We start from the raw sequence: 19,963 nt of genomic DNA, 5'->3' as shown, positions 1-19,963 counted from the left end.
TGGCGACTTGTCCAGGGTGTACCCCGCCGGTCAGCTGGGATAGGATCCAGTTTGCCCACAACCCTGTACAGGATAAGTGGTTACGGAGAATGGATGGATGGATGGATGGATGGATGGATGGATGGATGGATGGATGGATGGATGGATTGTCATCAGGCTGTGTAATCTTAGCTGTAATTGAATTGTTTAGGCAGCAGGATAAGCGGTTATGGATAAAGGATGGTTATATGTTATGTTATGTAAATTCAAGCTGTCTTGTTTATGTTTTGTAATCAAGTGTATTTAATAAGTCCAGATAAACTACAGTATAATTAGAGAAAACCATAGAACTGCCAATCGTGTATAAAAATACATTTGCTTTGGTGTTATCGAGTTATAGCGTCTATCTCTGTACAGAAGTGTTATGACTGTGCTCTGTGACTAGATCAGATGGAGAGTGAATTTACAGAGCAAGCAAGTTTTAATGAGCCTGTTGTTGTTGTTTTTTTATTATGCAAACAAGTGTGACGAAGTTTCTTTCTATTTTTTTGTTCCTTCTCCTGCCTCCAGAGCCTCATCAGTCTCATTAACAAGAGGACCAACTGATGAGTAACAGGTGTGGGTGTGTGTGGGTGTGTGTGTGAGAGAGAAAGAGAAAAAGAGAGAGAGAGAAAGAGGAGAAGAGATGCAAGCTTGGATTAGCTGCAGGGTGCAATGAGCTACTGTAATGATTAGTAATACAACAGGCCATAGCCATGGGTTAGGCAGCTGTAATAAATCACAGCGAGACAGTGATGGAGAGGAAGAAAGTGAAGATCGTATGCAGGAGCCAGAGGGAAATTCACAACAGAGCGACTTAATATAGACATTGAGTAGTATTAACCGACCTTGGAAACAGGTCGATGTGTTTAACTGGTAAAGTCATGGAACTGAAGAATCAATAATAATAATGAAAGGGTGTGTGAATAAAGACAGATGGCGATCGATATGATGAATAGCTGATGAAGGGAAACAAGCAGTGATCAGGGGTGAGGGATGTGTGCAGGAAATGTGAGCTGTTTATTTTCACCTCTGCACAGGTGTGCTGATCAGGATGAGAAATGAAGCAGTTAGTAGGGCAGTACCTCAGAGAATACTTGCACACGCACACACACACACACTGTTGCTTGCACACATCTATAATGAAATCATGAGTGGATTTAGCTGTTCTGTGTACAGACGGGCACAGTGACATGATGAGTGAGTGCAATATTTAAATAATATTGGCTGGCTTTATTTCATGGTATATCAGATATATTCCATTCAGCTAGCATGATACTGAACGAATCAAAGATGAGTAGCTGAATGGAATATATCTGATATACCATGAAATAAAGCCAGCCAATATTATTATTATTATCTCATCTCATCTCATTATCTCTAGCCGCTTTATCCTTCTACAGGGTCGCAGGCAAGCTGGAGCCTATCCCAGCTGACTACGGGCGAAAGGCGGGGTACACCCTGGACAAGTCGCCAGGTCATCACAGGGCTGACACATAGACACAGACAACCATTCACACTCACATTCACACCTACGGTCAATTTAGAGTCACCAGTTAACCTAACCTGCATGTCTTTGGACTGTGGGGGAAACCGGAGCACCCGGAGGAAACCCACGCGGACACGGGGAGAACATGCAAACTCCACACAGAAAGGCCCTCGCCGGCCATGGGGCTCGAACCCAGGACCTTCTTGCTGTGAGGCGACAGCGCTAACCACTACACCACTGTGCCACCCTATTATTATTATTATTATTATTATACATTCCTTTCGGGTGTTCAGCGCATCTTTCTCTTTCAAAATTCTCTCAAAATCTTTTGTATTTAATGAAGCAAACCTGGCGGCCATGTTTGTTTACAAACTGTCACAGTCACTCACTAGTGTAGAAGTTTTACGTCTCTGACGTGTGACGTCATGTTGTCTTGACAACCATGCAATATCGTAAGCCATACTCAACACTCATTCTCCATTGGGTAGAGTGACATACAGTGGTGCTTGAAAGTTTGTGGAGCCTTTAGAATTTTCTATATTTCTGCATAAATATGACCTAAAACATCATCAGATTTTCACACAAGTCCTAAAAGTAGATAAAGAGAACCCAGTTAAACAAATGAGACAAAAATATTATACTTGGTCATTTATTTATTGAGGAAAATGATCCAATATTACATATCTGTGAGTGGCAAAAGTATGTGAACCTCTAGGATTAGCAGTTAATTTGAAGGTGGAATTAGAGTCAGGTGTTTTCAACCAATGGGATGACAATCAGGTGTGAGTGGGCGCCCTGTTTTATTTAAAGAACAGGGATCTATCAAAGTCTGATCTTCACAACGCATGTTTGTGGAAGTGTATCATGGCACGGACAAAGGAGATTTCTGAGGACCTCAGAAAAAGCGTTGTTGATGCTCATCAGGCTGGAAAAGGTTACAAAACCATCTCTAAAGAGTTTGGACTCCACCAATCCACAGTCAGACAGATTGTGTACAAATGGAGGAAATTCAAGACCATTGTTACCCTCCCCAGGAGTGGTCGACCAACAAAGATCACTCCAAGAGCAAGGCGTGTAATAGTCGGCGAGGTCACAAAGGACCCCAGGGTAACTTCTAAGCAACTGAAGGCCTCTCTCACATTGGCTAATGTTCATGTTCATGAGTCCACCATCAGTAGAACACTGAACAACAATGGTGTGCATGGCAGGGTTGCAAGGAGAAAGCCACTGCTCTCCAAAAAGAACATTGCTGCTCATCTGCAGTTTGCTAAAGATCACGTGGACAAGCCAGAAGGCTTTTGGAAAAATGTTTTGTGGACGGATGAGACCAAAATAGAATTTTTTGGTTTAAATGAGAAGCGTTATGTTTGGAGAAAGAAAAACACTGCATTCCAGCATAAGAACCTTATCCCATCTGTGAAACATGGTGGTGGTAGTATCATGGTTTGGGCCTGTTTTGCTGCATCTGGGCCAAGATGGCTTGCCATCATTGATGGAACAATGAATTCTGTATTATACCAGCAAATTCTAAAGGAAAATGTCAGGACATCTGTCCATGAACTGAATCTCAAGAGAAGGTGGGTTATGCAGCAAGACAACGACCCTAAGCACACAAGTTGTTCTACCAAAGAATGGTTAAAGAAGAATAAAGTTAATGTTTTGGAATGGCCAAGTCAAAGTCCTGACCTTAATCCAACCAAAATGTTGTGGAAGGACCTGAAGCGAGCAGTTCATGTGAGGGAACCCACCAACATCCCAGAGTTGAAGCTGTTCTGTACGGAGGAATGGACTAAAATTCCTCCAAGCCGGTGTGCAGGACTGATCAACAGTTACCGGAAACATTTAGTTGCAGTTATTGCTGCACAAGGGGGTCACACCAGATACTGAAAGCAAAGGTTCACATACTTTCACCACTCACAGATATGTAATATTGGATCATTTTCCTCAATAAATAAATAAATGACCAAGTATAATATGTTTGTCTCATTTGTTTAACTGGGTTCTCTTTATCTACTTTTAGGACTTGTGTAAAAATCTGATGATGTTTTAGGTCATATTTATGCAGAAATATAGAAAATTCTAAAGGGTTCACAAACTTTCAAGCACCACTGTAATACACGTACAATAAGCGATATGTGAAGAATATTGCATGCTATTGAACCAAATGAATGAAACCTGCTAGAAGGGAATAGAACATGTTTTTTATCCCATGGAAAAAGTGTCCTGTATGTATAATAATTCTAGATATTTCCTACACACACACACACGCTTGCCTGTTTGTCTCCAGTCAAAATAGCAATCCTTCCATGCTAGGATATATATATATCTCCTTAAGTCAAGTATTTCCGCTCATGATCCATTATCGGCATGTGTACCCTCATTATGATTCCATCTGAGGAGTTTGGCAGGAAGCCTTCAGGAAAGTGGATCCTTTATAGCCCTGGAGTTTGGAAGATCCCTCTATATGCTCTCAAGGAAAAATGTAGACACACAGGAAGTCAGCTAAGGACACTAGTGATGTAAGTTCACTCATTTGTACATGTTCATATTCATTATACAGTATACGAGTTTTAGAATCATTTATTCATTGACTAACTGTTCATTGCAAGACCATAGGCTTATTTAATATCAATATTAAGAACTATTATACTGATTATACTGTATTATATGCATTCAGGTAGGAGTGAAATGCTCAGGGATGTGCTGTTTCAGCAAAAAAATAAATCAGTAATGGAGTGATGTGATGCAGCGGAGTTCCTGCTATGACCACCATAAAGTTGATTGTTATACATACGGGCCACTTTTTCCATGGAATAAAAACATGTATTCTATTCCCTTCTAGCAGGTTTATTGATGGCATGCAATATTGTTATCATATCGCTTATCCTCCATGTATTACACCACTCTCCCCAATGGAGAATGACCGTGCAATATTGTTATAATATTGCACGTTGTCAAGACAACATGACTCCACATGTCAGAGCTCATGCGAAGGTTCAATGACCAAACTTTGCTGCTGTGCATGTACACAATCATTTCTTTGTCGGCCGGGAGAGAGAGACGATGGGGTTAATTCAGTGCTTGGGTTAAGCACGAAATAAATAAACTGAAACTAACACTCTGAACACTCGAAAGGTTACCAAAACTTCATTAGATATTCTTCACGCATATTTACAAGAGAAAAACATACCAACGGACATTGAATAACTGGAAAAGAGACACGGCAGAGATGTAAAACGTCCACGCTGGCGAGTGACTGACAGTTTGCAAACAAACATGGCCGTGAGGCTTGCTTCGTTAAAAGTGGAAGATTTAAAGAGAAAGACGTGCTGAACTCCTGAAAGGCTACCAAAACTTCCCTGGATATTCTTCACGCATATTTACAAGAGAAAAACATACCAACGGACATCGAAAAACTGGAAAAGAGACCAATAGCGGAAATATTGTCCAAGTTCTACTTGGAGGTGAGGAAATGTGACAGAGACTTTTACAAGAGGACTTCACTCGTGGACCTCACTCAGCAAAGCCCTTTGGTTTTGAACAACTGCAATGTAACAATTAACTACGACCAAAAGTAACTTTGAACTTGAACTGTCACCCTGTATATACAGTAGCTTGTATATAAGTTGGGTTGTTGTTCAGGCTTTTTGGACTTGTACCACTTTTATTGTTAGAACTTTGATTTTGTACATGTACATTGGATTGACAGAACACTGAATTACGTTCGATCAGAATCAGCATTCAGTATTGGTAAGTTACACCCCCCCCCCCCCCCCCCCCCATTCTTAACTTTTTATAAAATCTGTCATTGTTCCATCGAGTGTGTATAATAATAATAATAATAATAATAATAATAATAATAATAATAATAATGGCTGTTTTTTTTCATGGTACATCAGATATATTCCATTCAGCTACTCATCATCAACTCGTTCAGTATCATGCTAGCTGAATGGAATATATCTGATATACCACTCAAAGCCAGCTAATATTATTTAATTACTTTCCAATGACTGCATTACCCGAAGAATTCCTCTTATACCACAGTAATTTGCAAACGATTAACATTTATTGTGTGTTAAAAGACTGTTTGCTTTATGTCTTGTGTGTTTATAGAGTATTTCCATTTAATACTATGGGACATCCATGAAACAAGTTACTTCCTGTTGTTAGTTATGTTGTAGCAGATATAAACAGTCATTTCCTCATCAGACTCTCTTTGCTCTCCCATAAACTTAATAAAACTCACAAAAAAAAATGCATCTTGGTTCTTGCTCCTAGTTCCTGAGTAACTGGAAAGTCCTGAAGAATTCCCTACATCTGAAAACGTAAAAGAACAACTTTAGGTAAGCATATCAGGTGAAAATCTAAATTCAGTCCAAATTGCTTGAAACTGCTCTCATTGAATTCAGAACTGAATGCCAAACAACATGTTTTTTTACAGAATTAAAATAAGTTTATCCGTTCTTGAGATATTGCAAATCAAAGCTTGAAAAAACAGCCTAATTTTTAGAAAACTGCCGTAATATTCTGTATGAGGATCACATGGTCCAAAATGGGCCTCATTAACCAATGAGATGAAATTGTTTTTTTTTTCTGAATAACTTTTCTATTTTTCAAGATATTTACATGGAAATTGGCAGGCACATAGATGGTTGGATACTGAATACAAAGTTTGAAAAATTAGTAAAACCAATTATGCAAAGAAGTATTTAATTAGCATTAATTATGCAAATTAGGTTAGAAAGCCATTAAATGGGTACACTCAATAAAAAAGTAAAAAAAAAATATTATTTCTAATACCCTCTTTGTGCTCTGTAGGACTTCGTATGTCTCAAAAGTAGGGCCTACTAGTGTTTATATGAAAGAATATAAATGATAATATTCCCAGCTTTTGGGATGGGCTCCAGCTTGCCTGCAACCCTGTAGAACAGGATAAAGCAGCTAGAGATGAGATGATATTCCCAGCTTTTAAGGCGAACCTCAAAAAAACCATGCGAGCCACATCCAATAAACAATTCCATTTAACTGAACTGAAATTGACACTCGCGTTTCTAACTTCTGTTTTTTTAAATATCACTCTGACCACTAAGATCTCAATATTTTTCATCAAAACAACTGCAGTTATATTCTAAAATAGTTATTTATTTACATGAATCAATTTGATTTGAAAGAAAAAGTAGGTAAAGCTTTGAAAACTCACTTCAAAGTCTCCCGTGAAGCATAACATCAAAACAAGCAGACAGAAAATTTTGCTGAATCCTTCATCAGAAACAGTGAGAGCGAGAGAACATCCCTATAAAAGTTATCTGATTGATATTCACAAATAATCCAGTCAGAAACTGATTAGAAGAAGGAGAGAGAGAGAGAGAGAGAGAGAGAGAGCCTGACTGCTTTCCTGTGACTCAAAAAGCACTGGCAGTTTCCCGACGTCACGTGAACAGAGAGTGAACTCTGTTATACCAACTTCAACCTGCCGTTCCTCCCAAAGTACAGAACAGATCTTAACGAGATGCATTTCTTTGGAAAGCAGAGATTATAAGCTTTTTTAAGGATAGTATTCACTATAGAAAATATTCAAGAGTTAAGCAATGACAGATTTGGAAACTTAGATGAGCGTCTGCATGCACAATTTTCACAGCACGGCCAGCGAGCATCTGATACGCCTAATATGTTTCATTGCGACAAAACTCTAACACTGGAGAATCCTTCCTAAAATGTTCAACACCTTCTGACAGAAAACATTACCATACACGTGTTGCCAGGCAAAACAAACCTCGCCCGGCAGTACTTATTTTATATCTATATGTTGATAATGGTAATATTTCTCAATCATCAGCTGTCAGGTTATAGTCCTATGAAAATCCATGACCTTGAGTTTGACATTTCAAAGTCATTCAAGGTCAAAGGTCACGATGGCAACTGAAAGCCCATATGGCACTTCCTATAAGTCAATAACGGTAAAAATCTGTCTACCCTCAACCATTTTCAAGTTACAGCCCTCTGAAAATCTGTGACCTTGAGTTTGACCTTTCAAGGTCACTCAAGGTCAAAGGTTATGGTGGCAACTGAAAGCCCATATGGGACTTCTTATATGTTGATAATGGTAAACATCTGGCTATCATGAACCATTTTAAAGTTATAGCCCTTTAAATACCCATGACCTTTAGGCCAAGTTTACATTAGACCGTATCTGTCTCATTTTCTTCGCGGATGCACTGTCCGTTTACATTAAAACGCCTGGAAACGCCGGGAAACGGGAATCCGCCAGGGTCCACATATTCAATCCAGATCGTGTCTGGTCCGGTGCTGTGTAAACATTGAGAATACGTGGATACGCTGTGCTGAGCTCTAGCTGGCGTCGTCATTGGACAACGTCACTGTGACATCCACCTTCCTGATTCGCTGGCGTTGGTCATGTGACGCGACTGCTGAAAAACGGCGCGGACTTCCGCCTGGTATCACCTTTCATTAAAGAGTATAAAAGTATGAAAATACTGCAAATACTGATGCAAATACTGCCCATTGTGTAGTTATGATTGTCTTTAGGCTTGCCATCCTTCCACTTGCAAGTGGTAAGTGACGCGCATGCCCGACATGCACTGAGATCACACACACAGCGGCTCAGTCCCGAATCACTGCTCGTGTGCTTCACTCGCACGCTCTGTGAGCTGTGCAGGGCCGGAGTGCGCACCCTCCAGAGGGCACTCGCTGTTCAGGGCGGAGTGATTTGGAGCGCAGGATGCCTGCGGAGCCGAGCGTATCCGTGTATTGGCGTTACTGTGTGCACGCGAATCGTGTATTGGCGTTGCTGTGTGCACGCTAATCGTTTTAAAAACGTTAATCTGATGATCCGCTGATAGGGTCTAATGTAAACCCCACCTTAGTTTGACCTTTCAAGGTCACTCAAGGTCAAAGGTCATGGTGGCAACTAAAAGCCCATTATGGGACTTCTTAGATGTTGATAAGGGTAAACATCTGGCTATCATGAACCATTTTAAAGTTATAGCCCTTTGAATACCTATGACCTTTAGTTTGACCTTTCAAGGTCACTCAAGGTCAAAAGTCATGGTGCCAAATGAAAGGCCATATGGGAGTTCCTATATGCTTATAATAGTAAACATCTGTCTATCAGCAAACGTTTTTGAGTTATAATGGAAAATATGATATTTTGACCGAAAGGTTGACCTTTCCGGTCACCTTGACCCGATTACCTCCAAAATTTAGTCAAGTAATCTACGGACCATCGGCCACCTACCCTGACAATTTGAAGTCAATCAGTGCAACCGTCTAGACGCTAGATCGTTAACAGACAGACAAACAAACAAACCGCACTGATTACAATACCTCACCCTGCTTACTCCGTTGCAGGCGAAGTAATAATAAGATAAATCAGATAAATTTCGGTCTGTGTATATGGTATAAAAATGATAACTTGGTCATTAATCAAAACTTTGCAGCTGGAATTGTTGTCTGAGTCGCTTCAATAGAAAATTAATCAACACCTCAGTCCAATAAGAACTGAGCATTCAGAACTGAGCACTGTAGTATAATGGCATTAGAAGACAGCACTGTGATTTTTGTTGCTGGCTACAAAATAATTACAGACAGTTTTAGGGTACAAGCTCGGCCTCCTGCACTCTACTGGTGATTATAATAATAAGCTTGACTGGTATTGTGTAACGTTGCACTTTCCACAAGTCATTACATGAAAGAAAATTCGAGCTTTCTTCAAGAAAGGACTGAAGAGGCACAGATGATTAGTTAGATACGCTATATTAAGGTTCATATTTGAAACATCAGACAAAAAAAAAGACCTCGTGCTTTGTCTCATGCAAGCATGTGATGCCTGACTTGATGATTTCTTTTGACTTGTTTTTCAAGTGCCGGTGAGTCACATCCAGGACAATATTGCATTCTGGGAAAAGTCTCATCTGGTGGATTAGCAGAGTGGAGAAAGGGGTCAACACGCGCTCTTGCTCATCTAACCACACATGCAAGTGTTGTAGCTCTCCTCTCTTGTAATAACGGTTTGTGATGTACAGTGATTGGATTTCATGCCTCAAAAGGCAACTTCTCAAGTGTGCCTACATGTGTATCTATTTATTTGTCTGTCTTTCGTCTAGACTCTCCCTCCTCCCCTCCGTCACCGTGTACTGTAAACTAGCACCAGCTGCTTCTGCATGCCTTATTGCATGCTTTTCTTTCTTTCTTTTTTCCTTCGAGCTTGCTATATTGCAGGCAAAAGGAATAGTGTGTGTGTGTGTGTGTGTGTGTGTGTGTGTGTGTGTGTGTGTGTGTGTGTGTGTGTGTGTGTATGTCCCAGACTACAACACTCAGATATCCATTTCAAAGTCGCTGTATACAAAAATATACCTGTGAAATGGTTTGACCCCTGTTTTTGATCTCTCTCTTCTCTTATCTTTCTCTCTTTCACACCTACATTCAAGATCAAATTCATATTTCTCTCAGAAGATGGATGGCTTTAAAGTCTATTGATTTGAAGTATAAATAAAAAAACATATTCAAAGCAATTGGCCTTTATTTCTCTTCAAAGTATTTTCCAGTTCTGGGTACGGTATGGTGCACAGGTGAGTGTGTGCACAGGCTACAAGTATATGTGAGATTTATTGAGTGTGCGTCAGGTCTTTCTGAAGAACGCAGCTATTCATTCTAAATGTCAAGCCTATAAAATGTCTATGCTATACTAAAACTACTGGAGTTGGGGAATATACGGTAGCTATGGCCAATTATTTTATCTTCTTTTATTAAATTGTATTGTAAGACGAAGCTTATTGTACAAGGCCGGTTCAACTGTAAGCTTTGAAAAATGCTCCGCAGACACGGACACAGAAATGTTAGCACCCGATCAGCAAGAGTGCAGTTCCAGTCAGGTCTTAAAATAGAAAAGTATATCCTATGAGAAAAACACATAGATCTGCTGTATGAAGCCCAACAGCAGGTGGGAATTTAATCGAGCAGCAGAATGGTGTGTGTTGTGGCGTCCTCATCAGGCAGGTCAGGTCACAGCATGTTTTAGACCTAAAACTTTTGCCCTTTCTTATTGTTGTTGTTTGCTTGAATTTACTGCAAAACCTTGATATAACTTGTCAGTTTTTGTTTGTTCAGAACCAAAAGTCTCAAGACGACCTGCTGCGTTTGTGAAATTTTATATCACTATTTATTGTTATTCCATAGGAATGTCTCTCAAAATGCTTATAATTGTTTTATTTGTGATAGATTTAATACTGAAGGAGGGCACAAAAAAGAAAGCAATCTTATAATAGCACATGGTATTTTACATTACGTTAATGGTATTTAGCAGACGCTCTTATCCAGAGCGATGTACAACATACCCAGAGCAGCCTGGGGAGCAATTGGGGGTTAGTTGCCTTCCTCAAGGGCACTCTAGCTATTCCTGCTGGTACAGGGAATTTAACTGGTAACCTTTTGGTCCCAAAGCTGTTTCTCTAACCATTAGGCCATGGTTATTTTCTGAATAAATATCATTCCAACAAACTGTGTTGTACAAATATTTAATAATAATCCATCATCTGTAGCCGCTTATCCTGTACAGGGTTGCAGGCGGGCTGGAGCCTATCCCAGCGGACTATGGGCGAGAGGCAGGGTACACCCTGGACAAGTCGCCAGGTCATCACAGGGCTGACACAGAGACACAGACAACCATTCACACTCACATTCACATCTACGGTCAATTTAGAGCCACCAATTAGCCTAACCTGCATGTCTTTGGACTGTGGGAGAAACTGGAGCACCCTGAGGAAACCCACGCAGACACGGGGAGAACATGCAAACTCCACACAGAAAGGCCCTTATCGGCCGCTGGGCTTGAACCCAGAACCTTCTTGCTGTGAGCTGACAGTGCTAACCACTACACCACTGTGCCTAATAATAATAATATTTTTTTAATTATTATTATTATTATTATTATTATGTACATATTCTATTCACATATGCTCACATGTTGCAGTATTTCTCTGGAGAGCATCTTCATAGTGAAATTAAGTATTTAAATTTATGTATATTGAATTAGATTGAGTCTCCATCCATCCATCCATCCATCCATCCATCCATCCATTATCTGTAGCCGCTTATCCTGTCCGACAGGGTTGCAGGCAAGCTGGAGCCTATCCCAGCTGACTACGGGCGAAAGGCGGGGTACACCCTGGACAAGTCGCCAGGTCATCACAGGGCTGACACATAGACAGACAACCATTCACACTCACATTCACACCTACGGTCAATTTAGAGTCACCAGTTAACCTAACCTGCATGTCTTTGGACTGTGGGGGAAACCGGAGCACCCGGAGGAAACCCACGCAGACAACATGCAAACTCCACACAGAAAGGCCCTCACCAGCTGCTGGGCTCGAACCCAGGACCTTCTTGCTGTGAGGCGACAGTGCTAACCACTACACCACCGTGCCACCCCTAGATTGAGTCTCATTTGGATAAATAATTGCACAGTTTTCAAGCGAGGTTCCATTGCAATGAATACTTAAGAATATCTGGCAATACTCTAGCCAAGACTATGAAGATCCTAAAGTCCCAAAAGGTGAGATTGTATGCACAAGTTATTATCTTGTAAGCACAAGATAATAACTTGTGTGTAGAAGATTAAAAATACTACTACTACTAATAATAATAATAATAATAATTTTAGAAGCTCTGTAAAAACTGTGTGTACTAGCTAGTGTGTGTGTGTGTGTGTGTGTGTGTGTGTGTGTGTTGTTGTTTTTTTAAATATCTCACCTGTAGTATAACAATTTAAAAAAGATTAATACATACAGGTCATAATAAATTAGACCAGTATAGGAAAGTAAATTAGAGTTGAAAAAAGAAAGAGTTGAAATATGTAGGCTAAATTTTTAACAGTTATTCCACGGAATCAAGTCGTACATGAGCTGATAGCTGACGAGGCACACAGCACAGAGTCGGCTATAAGCCATGTAAGACGAGATTGAGCGGAATAACTGTTTTATTCTATCCACATTCACTGAATTTCGAGAAACAGAGCATTTTTATTTTTATTTTTTGCAAATTCGATAAATAAAAACTTTATACAAAACGCCCGACAAAATAATTTCAGCTTAGAATGTAAACAAACCAGCGAAATGACAGGAGCAATTTATGAAAAATGCTATTATAATAATAATAATAATAATAATAATAATAATAATAATGACCTGGCGACTTGTCCAGGGTGTACCCCACCTTTCGCCCGTAGTCAGCTGGGATAGGCTCCAGCTTGCCTGCGACCCTGTAGAAGGATAAAGCGGCTAGAGATAATGAGATGAGATGATAATAATAATAATTCTTGAAAAATAAAAAAAAGATATGAAGAAGAAACCTTTATTTGTCACATGCACACTTCAAGCACAGTGAAATTCATCCTCTGCATTTAACCCATCTGAAGCAGTGAACACGCGCACACACACCCAGAGCAGTGGGCAGCCACACCAGAGCGCCCGGGGAGCAGTCAGGGGTCACGTACCTTGATCAAGTGCACCTCAACCTAAGGCCGCCCCACATCAACCTACAGTGCCTTGAAAAAGTATTCATACCCCTTGAACTTTTTCACATTTTTCCACCTTACAACAATGAACTTAAAAGTTTTTTATTGAGATTTTATGTGATAGACCAACACAGAGTAGCACATAATTGTGAAGTGAAAAATGATAAATGGGCTTCAAAATTTTATACAAATAAAAATCTGAAAAGTGTGGTGTGCATTAGTATTCAGCCCCCTGTACTCTGATACCTCTAAATACAATCCAGTGCAATCAATTGCCTTCAGAAGTCATCTAATTAGTTAATAGAGTCCTACTGTGTGTAATTTACTCTCAGCATAAATACACTTGTTCTGTGAAGGCCTCAGTGGTTTGTTAGAGAACACTGAAGAACAAACAGCATCATGAAGACCAAAGAACTCACCAGACAGGTCAGGGATAAAGTTCTGGAGAAGTTTAAAGCAGGGTTAGGTTATAAAAAAAATATCCCAAGCTCTGAACATCTCAAGAAGCACTGTTCAATCCATCATTCAAAAATGGAAAAAGTATGGCACAACTGCAAACCTACCAAGACATGGCCGTCCACCTAAACTGACAGAGCGAGCAAGGAGAGCACTGGTCAGAGAAGCAGCCAAGAGGCCCATGATCACTCTGGAGGAGCTGCAGAAATCCACAGCTCAGGTGGGAGAATCTGTGCACAGGACAACTATAAGTCGTACACTCCACAAATCTGGCCTTTTTGGAAGAGTGGCAAGAAGAAAGCCATTGTTGAAAGACAGGCATAAGAAGTCCCGTTTGCAGTTTGCCAGAAGCCATGTAGGGGACACAACAAACATGTGGAAGAAGGTGCTTTGGTCAGATGAGACCAAAGTTGAACTTTTTGGCCTAAATGCAAAGCGCTATGTGTGGCGGAAAATTAACACTGCTCATCACCCTGCACACACCATCCCCACTGTGAAATATGGTGGTGGCAGCATCACGCTATGGGGATGCTTTTCTTCAGCAGGGACAGGGAAGCTGGTCGGAGTTGATGGGAAGATGGATGGAGCTAAATACAGGGGAATCCTGGAAGAAAACCTGTTGGAGGCTAGCCTGGGAAATCCCATGCTGCTTTGCACAATCGTTCCGATCTGAAAAGACAGCATGGAAACTATGGTCTAAAGGCTTGCCTGAGTTAGGGAGCCAATCAGAGAATGGGGAGGGGTGGAAAGACGGTGACGCGTACTACTCGACAAACGGAAGCTTGTAGTTTATTTGGGACTGTTTACGGATCACATTTAACATGGCGGCGAGCGATACGAACCAAACTTTCGATCAAGCTTTAGACACTGTTCTGAATAGTTTAGAGCGAAAGTTTGTTTTAAAAAAAGAACAGCGTTTGGCGTTACAGTCTTTCTTCGCCTCTTCGTCTTCTTCGTCGCTCTAACTACGTCACCGGGTACAACTGCCATGATTGGCCATGGGCTACGTATACGCCAAATGATAGACATTCGCAACGTCCAATAAACGGCCGTTGACAATCGTAAACCACACCTCCCCTACGAGAAATTCAATAGGCGGATTCCAGACCATATTTCACTTGTGATATATGGTCTGGTGTTAACCAGACTAGTTGGAGGCTGCAAAAGACTTGAGATTGGGAAGGAGATTCACCTTCCAGCAAGACAGTGACCCTAAACATACAGCCAGAGCTACAATGGATTGGTTTAGATCAAAGAATATTCATGTGTTAGAATGGCCCAGTCAAAGTCCAGACCTAAATCCCATTGAGCATCTGTGGCAAGACTTGAAAATTGCTGTTCACATACACTCTCCATCCAATCTGGCTGAGCTTGAGCTATTTTGCAAAGAAGAATGGGCAAAAATTTCAGTGTCCAGATGTGCAAAGCTGGTAGAGACATACCACAAAAGACTTGCAGCTGTAATTGCAGCAAAAGGTGGCTCTACAAAGTATTGACGCAGGGGGGCTGAATACTAATGCACACCACATTTTTCCGATTTTTATTTGTTTAAAATTTTGAAGACCATTTATCATTTTTGTTTCACTTCACAATTATGTGCTACTCTGTGTTGGTCTATTACATAAAATCTCAATAAAAAGCTTTTAAGTTCGTGGTTGTAAGGTGGAAAAATGTGAAAAAGTTCAAGGGGTATAAATACTTTTTCAAGGCACTGTAACTGCATGTCTTTGGATTGCTCTTACCATCAAATGTGTTGCTTTTTTTGGGGGGGGTTTGTTTTCGAGTAGAGTTTTTATTTCATCCTCAGTTCATTCACCAACACGCGCCGCCATTTTGTTTTTCTCTACTCACGGTATATGAGCTGATAGCCTAGGAGGAGAGTAGCCACTCAGAGCGCACGATTGCTCATATCCCGTGAATGTGGATAGAATAAATTGATATGTTGGGTGGGTGGCACAGTGATGTAGTGGTTAGCACTGTCGCCTCATAGCGAGAAGGTTCTGGGTTTGTGGCCGACGAGGGCCTTTCTGTGTGGAGTTTGCATGTTCTCCCCGTGGGTTTCCTCCGGGTGCGCCGGTTTCCCCCACAGTCCAAAGACATACAGGTTAAGCTAATTGGTGGCTCTACAGTGTTAACCTTGAAACTAAAAAGCTCCTAGCGTTTGCTCTCATCCAGAGCCATTTTGATTATGCCAGCGCATCTTGGTACACTGGCCTCACTCAGAAGCACAAGAACAGGCTGCAGTGTACCCAGAACAAAATCATTCGGTATCGTTTGAATGCACCAACCAGAACCCATATTGGGGCACAGGAATTTGAACAGGTCCGTATGCTGCCAGTTGAGCTAAGAGTCCATCAACTAAAGTTAAATATGGTCCATAGCATCATCCATCATCAGGCACCAGACTATCTCAATGATAATTTTATCAATATTAACCAGGTTCACAATATCAATACCAGATCCAGTAACAATGCTCTGCACGTTCCACATGTAAAATCATTTGGAAAAACATCATTTTATTACTCAGCAATCAAAATTTGGAATCAACTCCCCAACAATATTAAAAGTATTCAGAACAAGTCCAGTTTCAAACTGTCAGTGAAGAATCACCTTTTTAATGGTCTTAGACAGCAAGAAAATAACACCTTTTTATTTTACTAATTTTTTTTCTAGTCAAAATTCTTATTACTGTTCTGTTGTCTGTATAGCTTTTTTCCTTTTTTCATTATTATTTTCACCAGGGCGGCACGGTGGTGTAGTGGTTAGCGCTGTCGCCTCACAGCAAGAAGGTCCTGGGTTCGAGCCCCGGGGCCGGCGAGGGCCTTTCTGTGTGGAGTTTGCATGTTCTCCCCGTGTCCACGTGGGTTTCCTCCGGGTGCTCCGGTTTCCCCCACATTCCAAAAACATGCAGGTTAGGTTAACTGGTGACTCTAAATTGACCGCAGGTGTGAATGTGAGTGTGAATGGTTGTCTGTGTCTATGTGTCAGCCCTGTGATGACCTGGCGACTTGTCCAGGGTGTACCCCACCTTTCGCCCGTAGTCAGCTGGGATAGGCTCCAGCTTGCCTGCGACCCTGTAGAACAGGATAAAGCGGCTAGAGATAATGAGATGAGATGAGATTATTTTCGCCATTTACATAGTACAGTGAGTCAATATTAAGTCAAATCATAACGTTGCCATTGCTGTTTTTCGTGTTTTAATGGGACCACAATGGAAATAAGTGCTTGCGCTTTCTTGTGTAATCCTGATTTTAATGTATTTTGTACTTCATTTTACATTATGATAGAATAAAATCAAATCAGTGTAAATTGACTGTAGGTGTACCCTGACTCTCTCGCTGGATAGGCTACAATGGATGGATGGATGGATGGATATGTTGGGTGTTGATACAAGGTGGATGTAAATAATCTGTCAACTAGTGGGGGGGATTAATTCTCGAACCTACAGTTTTAAAGCTTAAAATTATGAAATTCTATCTTTCTATCTATCTTTTGTAAGTGTACATTTTTTAATCAGGCAAAGCGAAAGGCGCCTTGCCAGTGACGTCATTTACGTTCGACATACGTTGTGCGGAGTGAGGACCTGGCGGTGTGTGGTGGATGGAAACATTTAGTACAGATACAATAAATCTGTAAATACGTAAGTTTAACACTTTTATGCACATTGCTATTGACTTGTGCATGTTTAATTATAAATATGCTTATGTTATAAGTAATTTGTGTGATAAGTAACACTGTTATAAGCTGTTCAATGAAGCGACAGAAGAGTATGAAGTGTCAGGTTAGCGTTAGCATTTGTAGCATTACTGGTACCATTCATTCACATGCATTACACATAAAGAGAGGGAGAGAGAGGGAAAGAGAGAAAAGTGTGATAACTAGTTGGTGTTCGGTTCAAGTTCTGCGTTAAACACATAACTGGGCCTTTTTGAATTGTGTTAGTTTAAATCTATCGTATATAATAACGTTTAGCTAGTTAACTTTGCTCAGGCTCTGGGTAAATGTTTCCATATTAGATATGAAGCAGACTAAGTAGGGTGCAGGACTTGTTTTTCCTCCCCATGTGTAGTGCACTTGTATAGTTGCCTGGCCCCGACATACAAAAATACTGGTTCAAAATGTAATGTGAAACATCTCATCTCATTATCTCTAGCCGCTTTATCCTGTTCTACAGGGTCGCAGGCAAGCTGGAGCCTATCCCAGCTGACTACGGGCGAAAGGCGGGGTACACCCTGGACAAGTCGCCAGGTCATCACAGGGCTGACACATAGACACAGACAACCATTCACACTCACATTCACACCTACGGTCAATTTAGAGTCACCAGTTAACCTAACCTGCATGTCTTTGGACTGTGGGGGAAACCGGAGCACCCGGAGGAAACCCACGCGGACACGGGGAGAACATGCAAACTCCACACAGAAAGGCCCTCGCCAGCCACGGGGCTCGAACCTGGACCTTCTTGCTGTGAGGCGACAGCGCTAACCACTACACCACCGTGCCGCCCTTGTTTATTCAATATTAAAATGTTTGTGCAAACAACACAATAATATATGGATGACACAAGAAAGTACATGTACTTATTTCCATTGTGGTCCATTGTAAAAATACCCTTCAATTAGTTCAATAGCACCAATAAAAAATAGTTAACAATAGGTAAGTCGAGAGATATATTAAAAGTGGAAAATTCACATTTAATAAAATACAGTAGGGGCGGCACGGTGGTGTAGTGGTTAGCGCTGTCGCCTCACAGCAAGAAGGTCCGGGTTCGAGCCCCGTGGCCGGCGAGGGCCTTTCTGTGCGGAGTTTGCATGTTCTCCCCGTGTCTGCGTGGGTTTCCTCTGGGTGCTCCGGTTTCCCCCACAGTCCAAAGACATGCAGGTTAGGTTAACTGGTGACTCTAAATTGACCGTAGGTGTGAATGTGAGTGTGAATGGTTGTCTGTGTCTATGTGTCAGCCCTGTGATGACCTGGTGACTTGTCCAGGGTGTACCCTGCCTTGCTTGCCTGCAACCCTGTAGAACAGGATAAAGCGGCTAGAGATAACGAGATGAGATGGAAATACAGAATGACTAGACTCTTGTCTGTTAAGACTTTCAAAATGAAAACTGTTTTGTGGAGTGCCACAAGGCAGTGTGTTGGGACCAGTACTATTCACTATCTTTGTTAGCCCCTTCAGTGCCCTTGGACAAGTCACGTACGTCATGAAATCTTTTACCGCTGTGGCTTATGACGTATGCTACTCGTCATAAACACCTCCTTTTATGAATTGGACCTTTATTTTCGTTCAGTATGTAACAAGTGTACACTGGACGAAATTTCATTGCAATTTGGCTCAGCACAGAATTAAATATGAAGGGTATTAAATTATTTTTTCATGGTCCGGTTTCCATCAAATCCTGCACTCTGATTGGCTGACGAGCGGGTCCGTATCCTATGGTACAGACCCCAGTTACGGACCTCTGGCGACTCGCTTGTTCACAACAACAACAAACATAGTCGCATTTTTTGTCAACATTTATCTTTTTTTTTAATAAGATTTATTTATAAGATAATCAAAAATCTTATAAATTTTTGCCAGCATTTCTCAGGAGAATAGCATTAATTTTATAGCATGGACAGCGAAAGCGAGTTTTACTGCCTTGAGGAAGAAGAAATAAAAGAAAACATTTCAGGAGAAAGCTAAAAACCTGTAACTTGATAACGCCGAGCAAAAAAAAATGGTTGAATCCTGAATGACTCAGTTTTGTGTAAATAGGGGACTACATAGGCAGCACAATGTAGGGTTTTTTCCTGCCATGGAAGTGCACTTGTATACCAAGGAGGAAGCCATTTGCATTACAGCCGTGAATGAGGATTCAAAATGGCGGCTCGGCTCGGTTTTCCCTTTCGGGCGCTCTCGTTTTCTGTTAGAATTTGGGAAAGAAAAAAATAAATATATTATTTACCAGCTTAAGGTCGGTCCATATGGTGAAATACCGTGACCTCGGCCTTGAATACTGACCTCGCCCCAGAGGGCATCGGTCAGTACTTTCAAGACCTCGGTCACGGTATTTCACGATACAGACCTCCCAGCTGGTAAATAACACACATTTATGCAGCCGCAAAAATATTATAAAGTGACCTGTAGAATTAGGAATGTTCAAATTATAAATAGAAGTTTAGAGTATTATGTACCTTGCATGGCACATTATTGCGAGTTGGCCTCGTGGTTAGCGTGTCGGGAGATTGTGAGTTCTGTTCACGGTCGGGTCATACCAAAAAACATCATAAAAATGGTATCCAGTTACTTGGTGTACACTGTGTTACTAGTACTTGAAAATTCATGTTTATGGACAGGTTCTCATTGACCAGACCTGTTGTCTTGGGTTTTTTTGGATGTTTTTTGAAGTTGTTTTTGATTACTAAAGTTATTTTTACTCTACAACAGTGTTTTTTGTCATTTTTTTTTTTTTTTCTATGAG

The 19,963-nt window shown here is 40.9% G+C and overlaps 1 protein-coding gene across 1 annotated transcript in view; it reads left to right on the top strand.

The window, feature by feature from the left end:
* The first annotated feature begins 17,058 nt into the window (after positions 1–17,058).
* The window catches only part of eftud2 (elongation factor Tu GTP binding domain containing 2), a 98,589-nt gene continuing 95,684 nt past the window's right edge, over positions 17,059–19,963 (top strand). Inside the window, exon 1 of the mRNA XM_060901952.1 lies at positions 17,059–17,139. The gene's annotated coding sequence lies outside the window, so the exon portion shown is untranslated. The remainder of the gene's footprint in view (positions 17,140–19,963) is intronic.

Source organism: Neoarius graeffei, chromosome 20 (assembly GCF_027579695.1).
Source record: "Neoarius graeffei isolate fNeoGra1 chromosome 20, fNeoGra1.pri, whole genome shotgun sequence".
Classification (NCBI taxonomy): Eukaryota; Metazoa; Chordata; class Actinopteri; order Siluriformes; family Ariidae; genus Neoarius; species Neoarius graeffei.
Note: the sequence above shows the minus strand (reverse complement) of the source record. Positions and strands in the feature narration are given on the sequence as shown.